Source organism: Hyperolius riggenbachi, chromosome 12, assembly GCF_040937935.1.
Source record: "Hyperolius riggenbachi isolate aHypRig1 chromosome 12, aHypRig1.pri, whole genome shotgun sequence".
NCBI classification, from domain to species: domain Eukaryota; kingdom Metazoa; phylum Chordata; class Amphibia; order Anura; family Hyperoliidae; genus Hyperolius; species Hyperolius riggenbachi.
The window spans coordinates 221,450,802-221,476,652 of NC_090657.1; the positions used below are offsets into that span (position 1 = coordinate 221,450,802).

Consider the following 25,851-nt stretch of genomic DNA (forward strand, 5'->3'; position numbering starts at 1 on the left):
CAAAAAACTGGGAGGTAAATATTTACCTACCGCGATCCAGTGTAGGCGCATTAGCAGCTTTCCAATCGGGCTCAGGCAGAAATAGCAGAGCCTGATCAGGTCCGCTCTACTGTGCAGGCACAGGCGACTCGTGCCTGCACAGTAGAGCAAACCCGATCGGGCTCATCTATTTTTGCCTGAGCCTGATTGGAAAGCCGCTACTGTGCCTGCGCTGGAGCCAGGGAAGGTAAATATTTCACATAGCTGACTGCCTTGTCGGCGGTGGTTTCGGGAGCTTACAGAGCTGGATCGCCGGGACAAGGAGTTTGGACGGTAAGTATTTCCCAGGGGGATTTTTCCTTAGTTTCTCTTTAAATGTTTGGAAATGGCCTAATCAAAGTACAGACCTCAATCCAATAAAGAATCTGTGGTCAGACTTTAAGTTTGCTGTTCACAAGCAAAAACCATGCAATATCAAGAACCTGGAGCAAAGGAGGAATGGGCAGAAATCACAGTGGCAAGATTCGGCAAGCTTTAAGAGATTTATCAAAAGCGACTTGCAGCTAGTGTTGGGCGAACAGTGTTCGCCACTGTTCGGGTTCTGCAGAACATCACCCTGTTCGGGTGATGTTCGAGTTCGGCCGAACACCTGATGGTGTTCGGCCTTTTTAGTTCGGGTTCGCCCGAACTACTGAATGCCCCCCGAACAGGGCCCTGTTCGCCCGAACATGCCGCAATACGGCCCCCCTATGGGGTCGCAGGCATAAGGGGGGAGCATGCCCCGATCGCGGGGGGGGGGGTCGGAAATTCCCCCCACCCCCTCTGCTAGCGCTCCCCCCTCTGCCCGCTTCCCCATAAAAAAATTTTGATGAAAATTAAACAGTACCGGACCGGTGGCTGGCAGTGGAGTGAGTGAGGAGGAGGAGTCCGACTAGGAGAGTGACGCGTTGAGGCCGGGCAGCGGGCGGTTCAGCGGTAGTACCCTTGTGGTACTTCCGCCCTTTCTCTGACCTCACGTCCTCTGCATACGAGGGTACGCGTCACGCGTACCCTCGTATGCGTCATCACGTAGAGGACGTGAGGTCAGAGAAAGGGCGGAAGTACCACAAGGGTACTACCGCTGAACCGCCCGCTGCCCGGCCTTAACGCGTCACTCTCCTAGTCGGACTCCTCCTCCTCCTCCTCACTCACTCCACTGCCAGCCACCGGTCCGGTACTATTTAATTTTCATCAAAATTTTTTTTTGGGGAAGCGGGCAGAGGGGGGAGCGCTAGCGGAGGGGGTGGGGGGAATTTCCGACCCCCCCCCCCGCGATCGGGGCATGCTCCCCCCTTATGCCTGCGACCCCATAGGGCCCCCAAAAGCGGGATGTTCGGGGAGTTCGGGGTTCGGCCCGAACATGCCGAACATCTGGCCCATGTTCGGCCGAACAGACCCGAACCCGAACATCCAGGTGTTCGCCCAACACTACTTGCAGCTATAATTGCTGCAACTATGCCTGGATACCTATATTGGAGGGACCTATGCCTGGCCACCTATGCCTAGCTTTTTATACTGGAGGCACCTATGCCTGGCTACCTATACTGGAGGCACCTATGCCTAGTTACTTATACTGGGGGCACCTATACCTTATTGAATATACTGGGGGCAGCTATGCCTGGCTACCTACCTATATTGGGGGTACCTATACCTGGCTAACCTATATTGCAGGCACATACACCTGGCCTACACTTGGAAGAGGGGTGTGCAATTTTTATACCCTCACCATGGTTGCAATTTAGCCTAGAATCTGCCCTAATGGGAGTCATGAAGTATTCACAAGTAACGTCAATTTTGTTTACTTCACCAGATGCTAGAGTGCTTACAGTAAAATACCAGAAAGCTAAAGCACACATGAAAAACAGCACTCCTTGTGATGATGTAACTGCCTGTCACCACAGGGGGCACTGTTACCAATGTGGTGAAAGTCTGGGGGGAAGAAGATCAAGGCTGTGGTGGCTCCCGAAAAGGTGAGTTGTTAAATTCTGTGCCCTTTCTCCCCACCACTGTGCCTATGCCTGGTTAAATCTACTGGAGGCAAATACCTGGCTACCTATGCTGGGGGCACCTATGCCTGGGTTCCTATACTGGGAGCACCTATGCCTAGTTACCTTTACTGGGGGCACCTATGCCTTGCTGACTATACTGGGGGCACCTATGCCTTGCTGACTATACTGGGGGCATCTATACCTGATTATCTATACTGGGAGCACCTATGCCTGGATAACTATACTGGGAGCACCTATAACTGATTACCTATATTGGGGGCAACTATTCCTAGCTACTTATGTCAGGAACCAGCCCCACGGCAAGCCTGCAGAGACAGTTCCTGACAGGAGTTTTTGACCAGATCGAGAGGGGGAGTAGCCTTATTCAAGTTAAACACAAAGCTGTAACCCCTCAACAACACTCTGCCACCACCAGCAGCCGCCACGACGGTACTGCTAGACACTTCGACAGTTCCTACTCTGCTGTTGAGCTGCTTGCACTCAGACTGGTGTTCTCGTACCTTGGGTCAGCTGAAAGCTTTAGGCCAAGTACAAAAACGCCACACATACAATGCAATTACACACGGGAGCGATGTACAAACCGAGCATACAATCAGGCACTGAACTTGTAACACAATTACACTGCAGTCTCTCTCTAGGAGACGCGAAGCTCTGCTTAGTACTCAGAAGACTAGCTTATTAAATAAAGATTTAATATTTCCAAAAATGTTGAACAGTACAGAAAGGAATTTATATAAAGATCTTTAAAAAAAAACAAGGTAAAAAGTACAAAGAAACAGACACGTGAATTTGCTTATCAAATAAAAATTGGAATAACAGAAATTGACTTTACCAGCGGGCAGCGGCGGGCAGATACATACCTTCCGTGCGTTCCACCGCATACTCCTCGCTCTAGCATCTGTTGTCACTTCCGGAAGTGCTGCTAGAGCAGGCATGGGCAAACTTGGCCCTCCAGCTGTTGCGGAACTACAAGTCCCACAATGCATTGCAGGAGTCTGACAGCCACAGTCATGACTCATAAAGGCAAATGCATTGTGGGATTTGTAGTTCCTTAACAGCTGGAGGGCCAAGTTTGCCCATGCCTGCGCTAGAGCAAGGAGTATGCGGTGGAACGCACGGGAGGTATGTATCTGCCCGCCGCTGCCTGCTGCCCACACTGTAACTTAAGCTGGAGGGGAGCGCAGAGGGGAGAAAGCCCCGAGGTGAGGGAGAGGGGGGGGGAACTTCCCCTCTCCCCGCCGACTGTGGCCAAGGCTTTCCCCTCATGCTGCCACCCCTCCAGCCCCCACAAAATGGCCCCGAGTGGGCCCCAGGGAGGGGGGGGGCCCGCTCTGAAATTCTGCAGGGGGGCCAGGCGGGGCCTAGTTACGCCCCTGCCTGGACTAGCTTCTCCTTTGTCTGCCCCCTTGCCGTCTTGATGCCGCTGTGCTCACATAGGTTAAGCAGGATATCTCTGCTTTTTTCGCATAGCTGGTTGCTTTTTGAGCCATCATATTGCCAAACAAAGACAACAGATTCTGCACTGAGTAGACTTTTGTAGGCTAGTTGCTTCTAACAAGTTTCCAGCCCTTAGTACACAGGATAAGGGTTTAAACGCCATACTAATATACTAAGCGTTCCCACCAAACTTCCACCAATATGTCAGGAACCGGCCCCACGGCAAGCCTGAAGAGATTGTTCCTGACAGGAGTTTTCAACCAGATCAAAAGGGGGAGCAGCCTTATTCAAGCTAAACACAAAGCTGTAACCTCTCAACAACACTCTGCCACCACCACCAGCCGCCACGACGGTACTGCTAGACACTTTCAACAATTCCTACTCTGCTGTTGAGCTGCTTGCACTCAGACTGGTGTTCTCGTACCTTGGGTCAGCTGCGAGCTTTAGGCCAAGTACGAAAACGCCACACATACAATGCAATCACACACGGTAGCGATGTACAAACCGAGCATACAATCAGGCACTTGTAACACAATTATACTGCAGTCTCTCTCTAGGAGATGCGAAGCTCTGCTTAGTATGCTTAGTACTCAGAAGACTAGTTTGTTAAATAAAGATTTAATATTCCAAAAAAGTGGAACAGTACAGAAAGGAATATATACAAAGATATTTACAAAAAAACAAAAAACCAAGGTATAAAGTACAAAGACACACACAAGTCAATTTGCTCACACACAAGTCAAAATGGGAATATCATAAAGTGACTTTACCAGCGAAAAGGTCTGAACGTTGTTCAGACCTAGTTCCTGACCAGTAGTCAGGGTACCCCTAGCATGTGGCTAGATCCTGAGATCAAGTTCAGAATCTTTAACGTTGACTTTTTATAGGAAGGAGGGTAATCCCAGGCTACCCAATCTTTAGATCCAGAAATAATTTAATTTCCTCACATCACAGTTTTTAAAGACCTCTGTAACATCCCAGCTGGCTGCTATATGCAAATTTCAAAAGTTCCTGTTTCGCTTTCCACCTCCAGACAGTGGACTTTAGACAGTCCATAGTGTGTTTTGCAACAATAGGCTAGCTGTTCTGGTACACAGACTTCAAAGCGATGCAAACATCCTCCAAACACATCAGACTATTCATAACAAATGGTTGGGTAATTGTCTAATTAATTGTATCCTTGCTGGAGGCCAGCAAAATATGTCCTACTTCCCACAATGGCTAGGTGTCTGTGGGCTATTGAACTTAGCTGGTCTATTCAAATGAGATTTACAGCCCTTTACAGTCAGATGCATATCTACCATTCCCAGGTGACAATTATTTCAAAGCCAGCAGCCAGACTGTCTCTAAGGGCCCTTTTCCACTAGCAATCGCTAGCGTTCACGCTGAACGCTAGCGATTGCTGAATCGCAATTACCGGCGATTCCCCGACGTTCGCGGCCGCGATTTTGCTATGCTATGCACTGCATAGCAAAATCGCGGCAATAATCGCTCCGCCGCGCGATCGCGATCCGGTCAAAAACGAATCGCGGTAGTGGAAATGACCTACCGCGATTCCTATGCTAAAAGCAAACTGTAGCGATTTGACAAATCACTAGCGGTTTGCGGTTTTGCGATTAAGCAATCGCAAACGCTGTAGTGGAAAAGGGCCCTAACAGACATACACATACAAGATAGTATTTTACCCACACAGCAGACAGAAAATTAACAACATGGCATCCACAAGATACAAAAATGGCTGCTATATCATTACAACTTATACTGGGGGCACCTATACCTGGCTCCACCCTCGCCCTGGTTGCAATTTAGCCTAGAAACTGCCCTGATGGGAGTCATAAAGAATTCACAAGTAAAGTCAATTTTGTTTACTTCAACAGATGCTACAATGCTCACAGAAATATACTGGAAACCTAAAGCACACATGGAAAACAGCGCTCTCAGTGATGATGTAACTGCATGTCATCACAGGGGGAACTGTTACCAACGCGATGGATGCCTGGGAGGAAGAAGATCAAGGCTGCGGTGGCTCTGAAAAGGTGGGTTGTTAAGCTCTGTGCCCACTTTCTCCAGCTACTTCTACTGGAGGCACCTATCTGGCTGTCTATACTGGGGGCACCTATGCCTCATTCTCTATACTGGGAGTACATATGCCTGGCTACCTATACTGGGGGATCCTATACCTTGCTGACTATACTAGGGGCAACTATACCTGGTTACCTATACAGGGGGCAAATATGCCTGGCTACCTATACTGGGAGCACATATACCTGGCTACCTATACTGGTTGCACCTATGCCTGATTTCTTATACTGGGGGCACCTATGCCTGGCTACCTATACTGGGAGCACCTAGGCCTGGCTACCTACAGTATACTGGGAGCACCTAGGCCTACTTATTCGGGGAACCTATGCCTTGCTACTTGTACTGGAGGCACCTATGCCTGGCTACCTATACTGGGGGCACCCATACCTGGTTACCTGTACTGGGGGTAATTATGCCTGGCTACCTACCTATACTGGAGGCACCTATACCTGGCTTCATGGGGGGGAGGGTGCAATTTGTATGCCTTTACCCTGGTTACAATTTTTACTTTCAAAGTATTTTTATTGAGATATTAAGATATATAATCAACAATAAGGAAAAAGATCAAGCATCGTATCGTATATTTATATCAGGTCTTACAACAATATTCATGCAGCTGCATACATAACCAAATATAATTAAACATAAGATAACAATTATTGTTTCCTTTCTTTTACATTACAATAATATCATAACAAACCAAAAAATAAAAACATAGTTAATAAACATTGAGAGAAACAGCAAGGTATCATAGGTGTGATAATTTGAAATTCGATGTGGATGCATCTTAAAGAGGAACTCCAGTGAAAATAATGTAATAAAAAAAGTGCTTCATTTTTACCATAATTATGTATAAATGATTTAGGCAGTGTTTGCTCATTGTAAAATCTTTCCTCTCCCAGATTCACATTCTGACATGTATTACATGGTGACATTTTTACTGTGGGCAGGTTATGTAAGCTGTTTCTAGCTGTTCTGGCCTTGCAGACAGCTGTAAACAGCCATTTCCTGTCTGTGAGCATTGTTACATTGTGGCAGTTTGCCCAGAGTACCCTAAGGTACCAGAGCCTCTTGTGGGAGGGGTTTCAGCACAAAATCAGTCATACAGCGCCCCCTGATGGTCTGTTTGTGAAAACCATTATATTTCTCATGTAAAAGGGGGTATCAGCTACTGATTGGGATAAAGTTAAATTCTTGGTCAGGGTTTATCTTTAAGGCAGCCGTTGATGCGGCACTGAAGCTTAAGAGAAAGTGGAGATATAATTAAATTTAGTGAGCTGATTTATACAGCTTGTGGGAAAAGCTCTATTGATAGAGGTACTATTTCAACCATATTTATGCACCTACTTTTTCTATCTGAAACAATATATGTTTCCCCTCCAGTGAAGGTAGCCAGGGATCCCACATTTTTAGAAAGACAGTGGTATTTTCTTTCAGGAGGCTGGTGAGATATTCGCTCAAACAGATTGTGTTAATTTTCTGAATAATCACCTGCCATGGGATGTCATTTTTGCGCCATTGTGCAGCTATCGTTTGTTTTGTAGCCGTGCAAATTTTTGTCAGGACCCTGGTTACAATTTAACCTATTTGGTCATCTGATTGATTATGGTGGGAGAGACATAACGAGAGAGAAAATCTCCTCACCTTCCCTGTCCACTGTTTTGCCTCTCCTGATTTGTCTTCCCCCTTTGCCCTCTCAAAGTTAGCAGACAGCCAGGCTATTCTGAGGTCTATGAGGGGTTAAAAATTTCTAATGTAAATGCAATATAGAACAGAGGACAATGTTGGAGTTGATGTACCCTATTTTAATTAAATGTGTACTTATCATGTAATGTGCAACTTTGCAGAGATGAACACTAGGGACTAAAACATACAGAGAAATCTTTAAAGGAAACCTGTAACGAAAAAAAAGTGCCCCAGATGGGTACTTGCCTAGGTAGAGGGAAGCATATGGATGATCCTGAGGCATCCACCATTACCCTCCACAATGCCATTCCAGTGCTGAGAGCCTCCAAAGCCTGCTGACAAGGGTTTGTCAACAGAGCTCAGCCGCACTGCACAGGAACAGACTGCTTGCGCCTGCGCAGTAGCTTGGCTTTTCCGCCGAGCCTGAGTGGCAGTGGCTCAAAGCTTATATGCTTGCACAAGCCGTCCTGTGCCTGTGCTCGTTCACTTACAGAAGTGCATCCGTGAGGTTCAGGAGTCCCACCACTGGAAGAGTGAGGCTGAGGAGAACAGGGGGAGCCTCTAGAGGATTCAGAGATTTCCCTCTACCAAGTAAGAATCTGATTCTTTGGTTTTGACCTTAGAGATTTTCTTTAAAACAGAAATAGCTTGTGCAAATCAGACACTGGTGACATCTATTGTTTCTGATACACAGAGTATTGTACCATGTTTGCCATCAGTAAAAGCAGGACGTTTGAAATCTGAATGACATTATTTACTGGCAAAACAAGCAAACTTGAAGCAAGAAAAAACAAACCCTATGATATAATGAATTGTATGCGTAGTACAGATAATGAACAGAACATTAGTAGCAAAGAAGAGTCTCACATTTTTATTTTCAGTTATATAGCTTTTTTTTTCTTTTTTTTTCTTTTTTTTGTAATAACATTGCATCATACTGTCATATTTGCAGTTTAGAAACCACACTCTGGCCCATGTACAATTCATTTTTTCTCCTGAGTTTTCTCCTAGGTGATAATTTTTCAACTTCTTTTTAAAATAACTTTTCAATTGAAAAAGTAGATGAAAGTAGATGAAAACATACTATCAAATGTATTTTAAGTATTTTGTCACTTACTGGTGGCTTAAAAGGCGTTTTATTTACTATTAAGAAAATATCACCTAGGAGAAAACTCAGGAGAGAGGGCTTATTCAGACTTAGGGCGCTTTTTGATTTTTTTCAAGCACCGGCGATTTTCAAACTCGCCCTAAATGCGCTTGTGCCATGATGCCCTATGAGAGTATTTACATATGAGCGGTTCGATTCCATTCTGCTCACCAAAGCGCTGCCTGTACCATTTTTTTAGCGTTTTTGCTCAATGGTAGGTGTAGGGAAATCGCAAAGAACTTGAAAAAGCGCATTGTATAGCGATTTCCCCAGCTCTTTCATGAATAAATACATTGTATGTATTCATTTCCAGGTGAAAGGGTACACTTCCTGACTGACGCCAGGAAGTGAAAAAACAAGTCGCTCTGCAAAGCCCTTTTCTAAGCAAAAGCGCAGGGAAAAGCGCTGAAAAAGACTCTCAATAAATTGCTCAGCACTTGCGATAGCGCTGGCGATTTATGTTGTGAACAAGGCCAAAAAGTTAATTGCATATGGCCCTCTATCTTTTAAAGAAAACCTGTACTGAAAATTAAAAGTCAAAATAAGCATGCACAAGTCATACTTACCTGCTGTGTAGTCTACTCCTCAATCTCTTTCTCCTCTCATGTGTCCTGTTTGTTTACTGTGATCAATGGAATTTTCCGTCCTCCATTTTGAAAATGGCCATTACCCATAACAGCTTCCTGGTCAGCACACAGTTAAACTGTAACATCGCCCACTTGAGCCATAGGGAAACATGGACACATCAGTTCTCCTCTCAGCTGTAACTGACAGCAACTGATATATTTCAGTTCTGACAAAATGTTGTCAGAACTGGAAGGGATCATTGTCAGAAGAAAATGGTGAGCTTCTGAGAGGAACTGATGGCAAGGAAACTATGTAATGTTCATTTGAAGTTACCTCATGTGTTTATTTAAAATAATTTTGCTCAGTACAGGTTCCCTTTAGGCTGCTTACACACAGGGACGTTACAGGCGCATGTTAGTGCGCCTGTAACGCTCCCCCAACGCACAGCAATGTAACACAAGTGGGCTGTTCACACAGCCCACGTTGCGTTACATGTAACGCTGCACGTTCTTAGGAAAGTGCAGCATGCTACGGCGTTACAGTGGCTTAAGCCGCATTAGACTGCTTGCACATGCGCAGTAATGTTGGGGAGGAGCGGAGAGCGGCCGGGCACATGGCTAATTAATATTTACTGCACGTTGTGACGTGCAGTGTTTACTTCCTGGTGCTGCCGCTCTGTGCGGCGATTGGCCGGCGGGACCACGTGATGCCGCATGCGCGCAAGAGTGCGCATCACGGCATCACGGACGTCAGAGTGAGCTGCACAACGCGGCTCACTCTGACGTCCACATAGAAGAGCACCAGACCTTGCGTTAGGTGCACGTTATGCGACCTTAACGTGGCACCTAACTTGGTCTGCAAGTAGCCTTAAGCTATAAAACACAGCAGAAATGATGACCTTTTGAACTGTCATGCAGTAAAACCTTTTCCGGAGTTGGTATTGCTGCTCTGCTATTCAGATGGAGGGAGAGAGATGGGCTCCCTTACAGGGGCACTACAGCGAAAAACTGTAAAATGTTAAATATGTGCAAACATATACAAATAAGAAGTACTTTTTTTCCAGAGTAAAATGAGCCATAAATTACTTTTCTCCTATGTTACTGTCACTTACAGTAGGTAGTAGAAATCTGACAGAAGTGACAGGTTTTGGACTAGTCCATCTCTTCATAGGGGATTCTCAGCAAGGCTTTTATTCTTTATAAAGATATTCCCGAAAAAGGATTTAAACAATGATGCTGGCCAGCTTCCCTGATTGCTACACAATTTTTTGGCAGTTGGACAGAGCAACTGCCATTCACTAAGTGCTTTTGAAAATAAATACAGTGGCTTGCAAAAGTATTCGGCCCCCTTGAAGTTTTCCACATTTTGTCACATTACTGCCACAAACATGAATCAATTTTATTGGAATTCCACATGAAAGACCAATACAAAGTGGTGTACACGTGAGAAGTGGAATGAAAATCATACATGATTCCAAACATTTTTTACAAATCAATAACTGCAAAGTGGGGTGTGCATAATTATTCAGCCCGCTTTGGTCTGAGTGCAGTCAGTTGCCCATAGACATTGCCTGATGAGTGCTAATGACTAAATAGAGTGCACCTGTGTGTAATCTAATGTCAGTACAAATACAGCTGCTCTGTGACAGCCTCAGAGGTTGTCCAAGAGAATATTGGGAGCCACAACACCATCAATTCCAAAGAACACACCAGACAGATCAGGGATAGAGTTATTGAGAAATTTAAAGCAGGTTTAGGCTACAAAAAGATTTCCCAAGCCTTGAACATCCCACGGTGCACTGTTAAAGCGATCATTCAGAAATGGAAGGAGTATGGCACAACTGTAAACCTACCAAGACAAGGCCGTCCACCTAAACTCACAGGCCGAACAAGGAGAGCGCTGATCAGAAATGCAGCCAAGAGGCCCATGGTGACTCTGGACGAGCTGCAGAGATCTACAGCTCAGGTGGGGGAATCTGTCCATAGGACAACTATTAGTCGTGCACTGCACAAAGTTGGCCTTTATGGAAGAGTGGCAAGAAGAAAGCCATTTTAAACAGAAAAGCATAAGAAGTCCTGTTTGCAGTTTGCCACAAGCCATGTGGGGGACACAGCAAACATGTGGAAGAAGGTGCTCTGGTCAGATGAGACCAAAACTGAACTTTTTGGCCAAAATGCAAAACGCTATGTGTGGTGGAAAACTAACACTGCACATCACTCTGAACACACCATCCCCACTGTCAAATATGGTGGTGGCAGCATCATGTTCTGGGGGTGCTTCTCTTCAGCAGGGACAGGGAAGCTGGTCAGAGTTGATGGGAAGATGGATGGAGCCAAATACAGGGCAATCTTGGAAGAAAACCTCTTGGAGTCTGCAAAAGACTTGAGACTGGGGCGGAGGTTCACTTTCCAGCAGGACAATTGAAGCGCTGCTAAGTGCTTTAAAAAAAAATATTATGTGTGTGTGTGTGTATAAATGTGTGTGTGTGTATATACATTTATGTGTTTGTGTGTGTGTATATGTGTGTGTTTGTGTGTGTATATGTGTGTGTGTATAGATATGTGTTTGTGTGTGTATGTATATATGTGTGTGTATGTATATGTATATATATATATGTGTGTGTGTGTGTATATTGTATATACATGTGTGTGTGTGTATGTATGTGTGTGTGTGTGTGTATATGTTTGTGTGTTTGTGCGTGTATATATGTGTGTGTATATGTTTGTGTGTTAGTGCATGTAGATGTGTGTGTGTGTGTGTGTGTGTGTGTGTGTGTGTGTGTGTGTGTGTGTGTGTGTGTGTGTGTGTGTGTGTGTGTGTGTGTGTGTGTGTGTATACAGTGGCTTGCAAAAGTATTCGGCCCCCTTGAAGTTTTCCACATTTTGTCAGATTACTGCAACAAACATGAATCAAATTTATTGGAATTCCACATGAAAGACCAATACAAAGTGGGGTACACGTGAGAAGTGGAACGAAACTCATAAATGATTCCAAACATTTTTCACAAATAAATAACTGCAATGTGAGGTCGGTGTGCGTAATTATTCAGCCCTCCTGAGTCAATACTTTGTAGAACCACCTTTTGCTGCAATTACAGCTGCCAGTCTTTTAAGGTATGTCTCTACCAGCTTTGCACATCTAGAGACTGAAATCCTTGCCCATTCTTCTTTGCAAAACAGCTCCAGCTCTGTCAGATTAGATGGACAGCATTTGTGAACAGCAGTTTTCAGATTTTGCCACAGATTCTCAATTAGATTTAGATCTGGACTTTGACTGGGCCATTCTAACACATATGTTTTGTTGTAAACCATCCCATTGTTGCCCTGGCTTTATTTTTAGGGTCGTTGTCCTGCTGGAAGGTGAACCTCTGCCCCAGTCTCAAGTCTTTTGCAGACTCCAAGAGGTTTTCTTCCAAGATTGCCCTGTATTTGGCTCCATCCATCTTCCCATCAACTCTGACCAGCTTCCTTGTCCCTGCTGAAGAGAAGCAACCCCAGAGCATGCTGCTGCCACCACCATATTTGACAGTGGGGATGGTGTGTTCAGAGTGATGTGCAGTGTTAGTTTTCCACCACACATAGCATTTTGCATTTTGTCCAAAAAGTTCCATTTTGGTCTCATCTGACCAGAGCACCTTCTTCCACATGGTTGCTGTGTCCCCCCACATGGCTTGTGGCAAACTGCAAATGGTACTTCTTATGCTTTTCTGTTTAAAATGGCTTTCTTCTTGCCACTCTTCCATAAAGGCCAACTTTGTACAGTGCACGACTAATAGTTGTCCTATGGACAGATTCCCCCACCTGAGCTGTAGATCTCTGCAGCTCGTCCAGAGTCACCATGGGCCTCTTGGCTGCATTTCTGATCAGCGCTCTCCTTGTTCGGCCTGTGAGTTTAGGTGGACGGCCTTGTCTTGGTAGGTTTACAGTTGTGCCATACTCCTTCCATTTCTGAATGATCGCTTTAACAGTGCACCGTGGGATGTTCAAGGCTTGGGAAATCTTTTTGTAGCCTAAACCTGCTTTAAATTTCTCAATAACTCTATCCCTGATCTGTCTGGTGTGTTCTTTGGAATTGATGGTGTTGTGGCTCCCAATATTCTCTTGGACAACCTCTGAGGCTGTCACAGAGCAGCTGTATTTGTACTGACATTAGATTACACACAGGTGCACTCTATTTAGTCATTAGCACTCATCAGGCAATGTCTATGGGCAACTGACTGCACTCAGACCAAAGCGGGCTGAATAATTATGCACACCCCACTTTGCAGTTATTTATCTGTAAAAAATGTTTGGAATCATGTATGATTTTCATTCCACTTCTCACGTGTACACCACTTTGTATTGGTCTTTCATGTGGATTTTCAATTAAATTGATTCATGTTTGTGGCAGTAATGTGACAAAATGTGGAAAACTTCAAGGGGGCCGAATACTTTTGCAAGCCACTGTATGTGTGTTTGTGTGTGTGTGTATATATATGTGCAGTGGCGTCCCTAACATTGGGCGCAGGGGGGCGTGGCGCCCCGGGTGACTGACACTCAAGAGGGTGTCGCCACGACCCCCCATGGAAGGCGAAGAGCAGCGCTAGAAGGAGGGGTGGGGGATCCCCCCTCCCTCACCTGGGTCCCCTCCTTCTGCCTCTCTTCCCTGCTGCCCGCCCGGGACCCCCCAGGTGTTGAAATTTCCGCAGCCCACTGTGGGGACAGCCTCCCGGTGTCAGAGCAGGGCTACGGGAAGATGGCTGCCGAAGCCCTGCACTGGAGACTATTTGTGTCTCCAGTACAGGGCTTTGGGCAACATCTTCCCGTAGCCCTGCTCTTTGCCTGTCAGCGCGGGAGATTTACACTGGCTGCAGGAGGATCGTCGGGGAGCTGCGCGCCAGAGGCTGGCCAGGTGAGTGATTTTTAAAAAAAAAAATTTACAGGTTTATTTTCTGGTGAATGCTGCGCACATAACGATTATTTTCTGGTGAATGCTGCGCACATAACGATTTTCTGGTGAATGCTGCGCACATAGCGATTATTTTCTGGTGAATGCTGCGCACATAACGATTATTTTCTGGTGAATGCTGTGCACATAGCGATTATTTTCTGGTGTATGCTGCGCACATAATGATTATTTTCTGGTGAATGCTGCGCACATAACGATTATTTTCTGGTGAATGCTGCGCACATAACAATTATTTTCTGGTGAATGCTGCACACATAACGATTATTTTCTTTTGAATGCTGCGCACTTTGCGATTATTTTCTGGTGAATGCTGCACACATAGTGATTATTTTCTGGTGAATGCTGCGCACATAACGATTATTTTCTGGTGAATGCTGCGCACATAGCGATTATTTTCTGGTGAATGCTGCGCACATAGCGATTATTTTCTGGTGAATACTGCGCACATAACGATTCTTTTCTGGTGAATGCTGCGCACATAGCGATTATTTTCTGGTGAATGCTGGGCACATAACGATTATTTTCTGGTGAATTTAGTCTAGAGAAAAGATGCCTTATAGGGGATCTAATTAACATGTATAAATACATCAGAGGGCAATATAATAGCTTGGCGGATGAGCTTTTTGTCCCTAGGCCTTCTCAAAGGACTAGAGGACATGATCTGCGCATGGAGGAAAAACGTTTTAGCCATTTATTTAGGGAAGGGTTCTTTACAGTAAGAGTGATTAAGATGTGGAATGCATTGCCACAGGAAGTCGTTATAGCAAACTCTATACCTGCATTTAAAGGGGGCTTAGATGCTTTCCTTGCGTTGAAAGACATCCATAGCTACAATTACTAGGTAATGCCTAATGATGTTGATCCAGGGATTTTATCTGATTGCCATCTGGAGTCGGGAAGGAATTTTTTTCCCTTTTGGGGCTAATTGGACCATGCCTTGTAAGGGTTTTTTCGCCTTCCTCTGGATGAACGCTGTCCAACTGGCGGCCCCCGGGCCGCATCCGGCCCGCCAGGCCTCCTGTTGTGGCCCGCTCCTCTCCCCGGGATGCAGGCATGGCTTGCGCTATGGGCGCCATGCCTTCTCCCTCTTGTGTGGCCTCTCCTGTGTCTCCGCTGCCGCTGCCTCACAGCTCACTAGCTCAGACCTCAGAGATCGCAGCGACTGAGGCAAACAGAGTGCGCATATTACCCGCACGGAGTACGTCATATGCGGAAGTGAAATCAGTCACTTCCGCATGTGACGTTCTGCCGCGCGGGTGTTATGCGCACGCTCTGCTTGTTTCAGTCGCCGCGATCTGTGAGGTCTGAGCTAGTGAGCTGTGAGGCAGCGGTAGCGGGGCACAGGAGAGAGGTAACGGGCGAGGCAATGGGGGAACACCCGTCACTCTCACTGGGGGGCTCCTGTCACTCTCACTGGGGGGCTCCTGTCACTCTCACTGGGGGGCACCTGTCACTCTCACTGGGGGGCACCTGTCACTCTCACTGGGGGGCACCTGTCACTCTCACTGGGGGGCTCCTGTCACTCTCACTGGGGGGCATCTGTCACTCTCACTGGGGGGCACCTGTCACTCTCTAACTGGGGGGCACCTGTCACTATCTAACTTGGGGGGCACCTGTCACTATCTAATGGGGGGGCACCTGTCACTCTAACTTGGGGGGCACCTGTCACTCTCTTACTGGGGGGCACCTGTCACTCTCTTACTGGGGGGGCACCTGTCACTATCTAACTGGGGGGGCACCTGTCACTATCTAACTGGGGGGCACCTGTCACTATTTAACTGGGGGGACAGCTGTCACTATCTAACTGGGGGGACACCTGTCACTTACTGGGGGGGCACCTGTCACTATCTTCTGCCTATTTATGTGAAATGCTCTCTATTTATGTGCCTCATGACTACTGAATTTGTGGTGTTGGGGGCCTCATGATTGCTGAATTTGTCTTCTTGGGGGCCTCATGATTTGTTGGGGGCATCACGATTACTGAATTTGTCTTGTTGGGGGCCTCAAGATTGCTGATTTTGTTTTGTTGGGGGCCTCATGATTGCTGAATTTGTCATGTTGGGGGCCTCATGAACTTGGGGGGCACCTGTCACTATCTAACGGGGGGGCACCTGTCACTCTAACTTGGGGGGCACCTGTCACTCTCTTACTGGGGGGCACCTGTCACTCTCTTACTGGGGGGCACCTGTCACTCTCTAACTGGGGGGCACCTGTCACTATTTAACTGGGGGGGCACCTGTCACTATCTAACTGGGGGGGCACCTGTCACTCTCTAACTGGGGGGCACCTGTCACTCTCTAACTGGGGGGCACCTGTCACTCTCTAACTGGGGGGCACCTGTCACTCTCTAACTTGGGGGGCACCTGTCACTATCTAACTGGGGGGGCACCTGTCACTCTCTAACTTGGGGGGCACCTGTCACTCTCTAACTTGGGGGGCACCTGTCACTCTCTAACTGGGGGGCACCTGTCACTCTCTAACTGGGGGGGCACCTGTCACTATCTAACTGGGGGGCCACCTGTCACTATCTAACTGGGGGGCACCTGTCACTCTCTAACTTGGGGGGCACCTGTCACTCTCTAACTTGGGGGGCACCTGTCACTCTCTAACTGGGGGGCACCTGTCACTCTCTAACTGGGGGGGCACCTGTCACTATCTAACTGGGGGGGCACCTGTCACTATCTAACTGGTTGGCACCTGTCACTATCTAACTGGGGGGACACCTGTCACTATCTAACTGGGGGGACACCTGTCACTTACTGGGGGGGAACCTGTCACTATCTTCTGCCTATTTATGTGAAATGCTCTCTATGTATGTGCCTCATGACTGCTGAATTTGTGGTGTTGGGGGCCTCATGATTGCTGAATTTGTCTTGTTGGGGGCCTCATGATTTGTTGGGGGCATCACGATTGCTGATTTTGTCTTGTTGGGGGCCTCATGATTGCTGAATTTGTCTTGTTGGGGGCCTCATGATTGCTGAATTTGTCTTGTTGGGGGTCTCATGATTGCTGAATTTGTCTTGTTGGGGGCCTCATGATTTCTGAATTTGTCTTGTTGGGGGGTCACATGATTGCGAACTGCGAGACTATGGAAAAGCTGAATCATCATCATGAGACAATAGCATTAAACCTTGGATTTTCCATAATGTTCATGTATGAGTTAAAACGTTTGTATGTAGTTTAAATTGCTGTTGCCACTTTGCGATGGATAAGTGACTTTTGGGTTGCAGTTTGGGCACTCGGCCTCCAAAAGGTTCGCCACCACTGTCCTAATCTAATGTCCCACATTGCTAAGTTCATGTAAATTTGTCTCCACCCGTGGCCACACCCACATTCTGGTCCATGGCCACACCCATTTTTCGGCGGAACCCCCATGGTTTTTGGCGCGCCGTGTACACCACGCAACTTCACCAAAATCTTAAATTGCATTTTGTGGAAAGTGCTGCCAATCTAATTGTCCTTTAATTGCATTTTTTGTTTCCTGAGGGGGGGTGTTTGCGGCTTTAGCAAGAGCCTTCGGCCCTCCACCATGGGGTCTGAAAAAAAAATGGCCCTCCATGCCCGTGAAGTTGGACAGCACTGCTCTGGATCAACAGGGATATGTGAGGGAGTACGCTGGTGTTGTACTTTGTTCTCTGGTTGAACTCGATGGATGTATGTCTTTTTTCAACCAAAATAACTATGTAACTATGTAATGCTGCCCACATTGCGATTATTTTCTTGTGAATGCTGCCCACATTGCGATTATTTTCTGGTGAATGCTGCGCACATAACGATTATTTTCTGGTGAATGCTGCGCACATAACGATTATTTTCTGGTGAATGCTGCGCACATAACGATTATTTTCTGGTGAATGCTGCGCAGCAACGATTATTTTCTGGTGAATGCTGCGCACATAACAATTATTTTCTGGAATGCTGCGCACATAATAATTATTTTCTGGTGAATGCTGCCCACATAACGATTATTTGCTGGTGAAATGCTGCCCACTTTACAATTTCTGGTGAAATGCTGCTCTCATTACGATTATTTTCTGGTGAAATGCTGCCCACTTTACGATTATTTTCTGGTGAAATGCTGCCCACTTTACGATTTCTGGTGACATGCTGCTCACTTTACGATTATTTTCTGGTGAAATGCTGCCCACTTTACGATTATTTTCTGGTGAAATGCTGCTCACTTTACGATTATTTTCTGGTGAAATGCTGCCCACTTTACGATTCCTGTGAAATGCTGCTCTCTTTACGATTATTTTCTGGTGAAATGCTGCTCTCTTTACGATTAATTTCTGGTGAAATGCTGCCCACTTTACAATTTCTGGTGAAATGCTGCCCACTTTACTATACAGGGAGCACCTATACCTGGCATTACCCACCGTGGCACGCTTAGTATGCCACACTCGCTCCTTTTTTTGTGAGGGGTGGTGGTGGTGCGGGGTATCTTATAATAACCAGCACCGGGTGTCAAATGCCCTAGGTACGCCACTGTATATGTGTGTGTGTATATATGTGTATGTGTGTGTGTATATATGTGTGTGTGTGTATACAGTACAGACCAAAAGTTTGGACACACCTTCTCATTCAAAGAGTTTTCTTTATTTTCATGACTATGAACATTGTATATTCACACCGAAGGCATCCAAACTATGAATTAATACATGTGGAAGTATAGTACATAACCAAAAAGTGTTAAACAACTGAAAATATGTCATATTATAGGTTCTTCAAAGTAGCCACCTTTTGCTTTGATTAATGCTTTGCACACTCTTGGCATTCTCTTGAGGAGCTTTAAGAGGTAGTCACCTGAAATGGTCTTCCAACAGTCTTGAAGGAGTTCCCAGAGATGCTTAGCACTTGTTGGCCCTTTTGCCTTCACTCTGCAGTCCAGCTCACCCCAAACCATCTTGATTGGGTTCAGGTCTGGTGACTGTGGAGGCCAGGTCATCTGGCGCAGCAACCCATCACTCTCCTTCTTGGTCAAATAAACTTACACAGCCTGGAGGTGTGTGTTGGGGTCATTGTCCTGTTGAAAAAGAAATTATGGTCCAGCTAAACGCAAACCGGATGGAATAGCATGCCGCTGAAAGATACTGTGGTAGCCATGCTGGTTCAGTATGCCTTCAATTTTGAATAAATCCCCAACTATGTCACCAGAAAAGCACCCCCACACCATCACACCACCTCCTCCATGCTTCACGGTGGGAACCAGGCATGTAGAGTACATCCATTCACCTTTCCTGCGTCGCACAAAGACATGGTGGTTGGAACCAAAGATCTCAGATTTGGACTCATCAGACCAAAGCACAGATTTCCACCGGTCTAATGTCCATTCCTTGTGTTCTTTAGCCCAAACAAGACTCTTCTGCGTGTTGCTTGTCCTTAGCAGTGGTTTTACTAGCAGATATTATACCATGAGGGCCTGATTCACACAGTCTCCTCTTAACAGTTGTTCAAGAGATGTGTCTGCTGCTAGAACTCTGTGTGGCATTGACCTGGTCTCTAATCTGAGCTGCTGTTAACCTGCGATTTCTGAGGCTGGTGACTCGGATGAACTTATCCTCCGCAGCAGAGGTGACTCTTGGTCTTCCTTTCCTGGGGCGGTCCGCATGTGAACCAGTTTCTTTGTAGCGTTTGATGGTTTTTGAGACTGCACTTGGGGACACTTTTAAAGTTTGCCAAATTTTTCGGACTGACTGACCTTCATTTCTTAAAGTAATGATGGCCACTCATTTTTCTTAGCTGCTTTTTTCTTGCCATAATACACATTCTAACTGTCTATTCAGTAGGACTATCACATGTGTATCCACCTGACTTCTCCACAACGCAACTGATGGTCCCAACCCCATTTATAAGCTAAGAAATCCCACTTATTAAACCTGACAGGGCACACCTGTGAAGTCAAAACCATTTCAGGTGACTACCCCTTGAAGCTCATCAAGAGAATGCCAAAAGTGTGCAAAGCAGTAATCAAAGCAAAAGGTGGCTACTTTGAAGAACCTAGAATATGACATATCAGTTGTTTCACACTTTTTGGTTATGTACTTACTTCCACCTGTGTTAATTCATAGTTTGGATGCCTTCAGTGTGAATCTACAATGTTCCTAGTCATGAAAATAAAGAAATGAGAAGGTGTGTCCAAACTTTTGGTCTGTACTGTACGTGTGTGTGTGTATATATGTGTGTGTGTATATATATATATATGTTTGTGTATATATGTGTGTGTATATATATATATATATATATATATATATATATATATATATATATATATATATATATATATATATATATATATATATATATATATATATATATATGTGCATGTGTATATATGTGTGAGTGTGTATATGTGTGTGTATATATGTGTGTGTGTGTGTGTGTGTGTGTGTGTGTGTGTGTGTGTGTGTGTGTGTATATATGTGTGCGTGTGTGTGTGTGTGTGTGTATATATGTGTGCGTGTGTGTGTGTGTGTATATATGTGTGCGTGTATATATGTGTGTGTATGTGTATTTATGTGTGTATATATGTGCGTGGGTGTATTTATGTGTGCGTGTGTGTATATATGTGTGCGTGTATATATGTGTGTGTATGTGTATTTATGTGTGTATATATGTGTGTGGGTATATATATATATATATATATATATATATATATACATATATATATATATATATACACACACACATACGCACACTTATATACATATATACGCACACTTATATACATATATACACACACATACAGTATATATATACATATATACACACACACAGTATATATATATATATATATATATATATATATATATATATATATATATATGTACACACACACACAAACACACACACACACACGGAGCAAAGCCCATATTCAACCCATAAAGCGATACATTTCGTTTTGAAATGTAAGTCATAAAAAGATAAATATCGTTTTTAGTGCAGCGCCATTTTTTAACTCATAAAATAATAAATATTGTTTTATAATGCAAATTATTGCGGCGCCATTTTTGCACTGTCGGCGCTGGCGCCATTTTTAACTGATCCGCCCTGCTGTGTGTCCTCTCCAGCTTTATCGAAGACTTTATTGAAGCCTGCACACGTACAGCAACACAGGCTTTAAAAAAATCGGAGAGGGCACACACAGCAAGGCAAGATATGCATGGGGGACCAGTGCCTGCACTGTAAACCTGCCCTAAAGGCCTGCACACACCACCTCAGCCGATAATCACATGTGTGTATGGCAGCACCTGGCCCCCAACCAGCGAGTAATCCCCCCGGCGGATCTACTCACCCCCAATGAGGCCAATCCCCCACTGATCTCATTGTTCGTGCCACTCCCCTGCCCACTGCGTGATGTCACACACTCACCACTCATTGTCCCTCAGTCGCCCTTCTGCATAGCAACACGGACCCCAGACAAAAACCTGTAGTAGAGCCAGGTACAACAGTGCTCACAAAATTGTAATTAGTGCAAAAGCAAATGCAAATTAGCAACACCAACAAAAAACACAGTTCAAAGTGACCTGTGCTTATCAATTATGTGTATAATAAAAAAAATCCATATATAATAAATAATCAGACCAAAGGATTAAATAAATTCACCATATGACAAATCCATGTATTATATTACAATTGTATTCCAAACAAATGAAGCGGACTACAACTTCCAGCCAAACAGCATGTAAACAAATTTACATAACAACCTCCATTGAATAGAGGATGAATGTGGCAAACTACAATCCCAGCAGAACCTGAGGCACAATATGCTATACACTGAATCCCATTCTATGCCCCGTTCTATGCAGGAGTGTTTTGCTCTTCTCCTCTCCCTCCCTCAGATGTAGGATGCGTGGGCAGCAGCACTTACAGCGAGGACCCTTAAAGGACCCTTAAAGACACAGCACAGAAGGACAGTGCTGGTAAAGTGCGGACAACAGCCGCCGCCACCAGCAGCACGGGGAGGAAGTAAATTTTGCTGTCCCTGCATCCTATATCTGAGGGAGGGAGAGTAGCGCACCAGACAGGACAGGAGCGGGGCCTTCCTGCTCAGGGAGAAGTGAAGCGCAGCGTTAGTCGCCAGCGGGACATTCATGGGGGGAGGGGGGCGCTGGAGGGGCCGCCTCTCATCGGTAAGGCACCTGTAGGCACGTGCCTACTGTGCCTTATGGTAAATCCAGCCCTGTTTTCTCCTGAGTTATCTCCTAGGAGATCATTTTGATCTTCTCTTAAAATTAAACTTTTCAGCATTTTGCAACTGAAAAAGTACCAAAAAGTTGGTGAAAAAGCATTTTGAGTATTTTCTTGCTTGTTGTTAATGGCTCAAAAAGGCATTTTATGACAAGGGCCCATAGGCAATTCCCATTTTCTCCTTAATTTTCTCCAAGTTGATAATTTCACATCTTAAAATCAGATATCAATAATATGCATTTTAAACTCCCAGCAAGCAAGAAAATACACAACATAATTTTGATAGTATTTTTTCTACTAATTTTGGTACTTTTTTATTTGTGAAATGCTGGAAAATAATTAAAGAGAAGATGAAAAATTATCACCTAGAAGAAAACATAGGAGAAAGACAATTGCATATGGGCCACTGTTTCTTGGCTTCAGAAAACAGGACTGTATTTGACCCAGTGGGTCCAAGAGCTCAGAGAAGCTTTTTTTGCATAGATAACTGAAGGGTCTTTTTTTTTAACTCTTCTTGTACTGGAAAAAGAATATGACTCTATTATTTGCCACTAATGTTCTTTTTCTTAGCTGTACTACACATACAATTCATTATCTCATACGTTTTTGGTTTTTTTTTGCTTCAGGTTTGCCTTAAAGGGGGAAAAGCGTATGTTTTTTTTCAGACTTCCTGCAATTCTCCCACATGCCCCGTTTCACAGGGGCAGTCCCTCTTTGGGAGCAGAATTCCTGTTCCTCATACTTTTTCATTTGCCCCTCTTTCAGGACTGACATACAGATCTACCATACGTAAAAAATGCATTTTTCTCCTGAAATCTGTGTTTATCTGACACCAAACTTTATTCCCATGCTTTGGATTGATATACTTATTTTTAAATGTTAGTATGAAGGAAAACTAGTGATGAAATGTTTTTTGCTTGTGAATTCTCTGTGGTATGTGTGACTAAGGATGTGACAGTGACGTGATTAGAAGTGTAGCAGGGTGTGTCTTAAAGGTGTCCTTTTTTATATCAAAATGTTAGAAGGTTTGTCCTGCAGGCTGACAAGATGTTAAAACACACAGCTTATGTCCATTTTGACAGGAGGTAGAGAGTCTGAAAATATAAATAAATGTCATTCAGACACATTAATTACAACATGATGTCACAAGGGTTCTTATATGGATATTTGCTAATTCCTCATGCGCTGGGAGGTATTTATCACAAATAGATATGACTCGCTTTATGTCCAGGCTGACCTGGAGTGATTTTGCTCAACACCTCCTTTCTCCTTCAGGACAAAACGAAGTAACTGAATGTGATGTTAGTGAGCACTTCAGTGTCTTAACAAGGAAGAATGATTACAGCAGCCCTACCTGTAGAAGAAGAGTCAAGGAGTCCCAGGTGAATTAATGCTTCATTTAGCCCCAACAAGCTCTCCAATCTTCATAAAAAAGGGGAATCGAAAGCAAGCTATACGTACTAGGAAGCTTTGTGAATCAGGAAGGGCTGAGATAGTTACTTACATACTAACTCTTTGCACCTCCCACTGCACTGTTCTCTGTGTACACAAGGAGGCTATTAGCGATCTCTATGTGATATCTACTTTGTGAGAAGAAAAACAAAAATCACATTTTTCATTTTGTTTAACTATAGATAATATTTTATTATATTCTTTTATATAAGTCTTATATTACAAAGTATGTAACTAATCATTTAATTCAGCTATGTAAATTGAGATGTTAGGTACAGCTTTATATCTGTGTGTATAAAAACACAGTGTTAGACCAGGTGCCCTGTATGGTGTAGTATGTCAAAATAAGTGAAAATTAATAGTAATAATAAGGGTACTCATAAGCCTGGGTTGCTAGTCCACAAACCCACCTTCACTCGGATGGTACTGGGTCTGGGTCATGCAGAAAAATCACGCAGAGCAGTGTGCTGGTATGAACTACTCTAAGGGTTTTTTTCTACTAGCGCAAGAAGTTCAGCAACCAGTGTAAAATGAACACTAACCTCCCTCTCCCAGATACAAAGCAGAGTACAGTGCAGCGAAAACAGCTTACAAATCCTTTGGGTACCAGTCTTCTTGTCCCGCAGCTCCCAGCTGATTTGCTGCATCCCCTGTGCATAATAAGGGTATAAGAGGTGCCCTGGTGTGATATAAAAGCATCTAAAAGCAGTGTAAAATGGGAAGTAAATTTGAGGTAGCTTACCTCAATGACGAAAAATCTTTGTATTTAACAAAGGTTTTTATTAGTAGCACAGGCAATGCGTTTCGTGGGTCTGAGCCCGCTTCCTCAGGCCAATAACAGTGCCAAACTAAACAACAGATTTGGCAAAGAGAGGTTCCCTTTGCCAAATCTGTTGTTTTGTTTGGCACTGTTATTGGCCTGAGGAAGCGGGCTCTGACCCACGAAACGCATTGCCTGTGCTACTGCAACGATTGTGGGATATCTCTGTGGTCAGCACACAAGATGTGCGCTGACACTGCAGAAATCCTCCACAAGCGTGTCAAAATGATAGAACCCAGCTTTTGGTGCTAAGCACCAGTAGAGGAGAATTCCCGCCGGCAGATGGAGCTGTGTAGTGCAGAGGAATAAACCCTCTGCGCTGCGACAGATGTCAGATGGAAATTGTACGAAGAGAAGCAACACAGGGCAAGATAGCCCCTAAAGAGAGAGAGCACAGAGACAGAATTAATGTGTGTCCACCAAACTAGTCACCACCCAGCGACGGTGAACACACAACAGCGGAAACGAAGTGGGAACGCAATCGCAAGAATGGCGATTGCCAAATAGTGACACCAGACAGAGCAGGACAGAGCACGAGAGTAGCAAAGGCACAGCAAACAACAATCAGAGGATAAGGAAAATAACAAACGCTAGCTAAACGCGAACACCGCACTCATTCGCAACAGCGAACGCGTTTAAGACACGATCACTGCGCGATAGGCGCCCAGTGATAAGCGTGTCGCCCTAACTAGCCACAAGTAACACAAATGAGCACAAACAGACAAGACAGATAGGTGAGGTAGCCAGTAGCAACCACTGCTCCAGTTTACACTCCAGGAACACAGATCAGAAGGATCCACAGCCGCTACCACTAGAGGATAGTGCGATCCAAACAAGACAGAGCGATTCGCTATCAACCGCCGCTGGCGACAGCGCAATCGCGACAGAAAAACAAGACAGGACTAGGCAATACAGATTATACACAAACTGACTGCACTAAATAGGAACGCAAGGAGCACTCCCCAAGAATAAACTATACTAAGATAGCAGTGGCTGACACTCCAGGTGAGTCCAGCAGGAACAAACCTCTATGAGCAGCAAAGGATTCTGGGATCACATGGCATTTATACTGCAAGCCTTCAAAGGAGGCAGCTACGCCGTTTGCATGACAAGTGTATGCAAATTGCTCAGCAGCAGAGCAGGTTTGAAACTTAGAAAAGCACAGACAGGTCTCTTTTCCAGAGACCTGCAGCCCTCAGACTTAAGGAATGGACAAACAGCTGTCTGCCCGTGCAGACAGCTGAGCAGATCGTTACAGCTACTAATAAAAATCTTTGTTAAATACAAAGATTTTTCGTCATTGAGGTAAGCTACCTCAAATTTATTTCCCATTTTAAACTGCTTTTAGATGCTTTTATATCACACCAGGGCGCCTTTCTTTTACCAAGGAGAGTGACTGCATCCAGGTCCCTAGGGACCACCCCGAGTGGAGTCGGGTTTGTTGTCTCCACCTGCTTCCTGTGGTCGGTTGCCCCTCTGCAACCCACCTTTGTGAGTAG

The 25,851-nt window shown here is 45.0% G+C and overlaps 1 protein-coding gene across 2 annotated transcripts in view; it reads right to left on the bottom strand.

Annotated features, from left to right (window-relative positions):
* LOC137542265 (uncharacterized) overlaps nt 1–23,550 on the bottom strand; it is a 421,807-nt gene extending 398,257 nt beyond the window's left edge. For both annotated transcript variants that reach the window (XM_068264050.1, XM_068264049.1), the window contains exon 1: nt 23,435–23,550. The gene's annotated coding sequence lies outside the window, so the exon portion shown is untranslated. The remainder of the gene's footprint in view (nt 1–23,434) is intronic.
* Between the last annotated feature and the right edge of the window lie 2,301 nt (nt 23,551–25,851).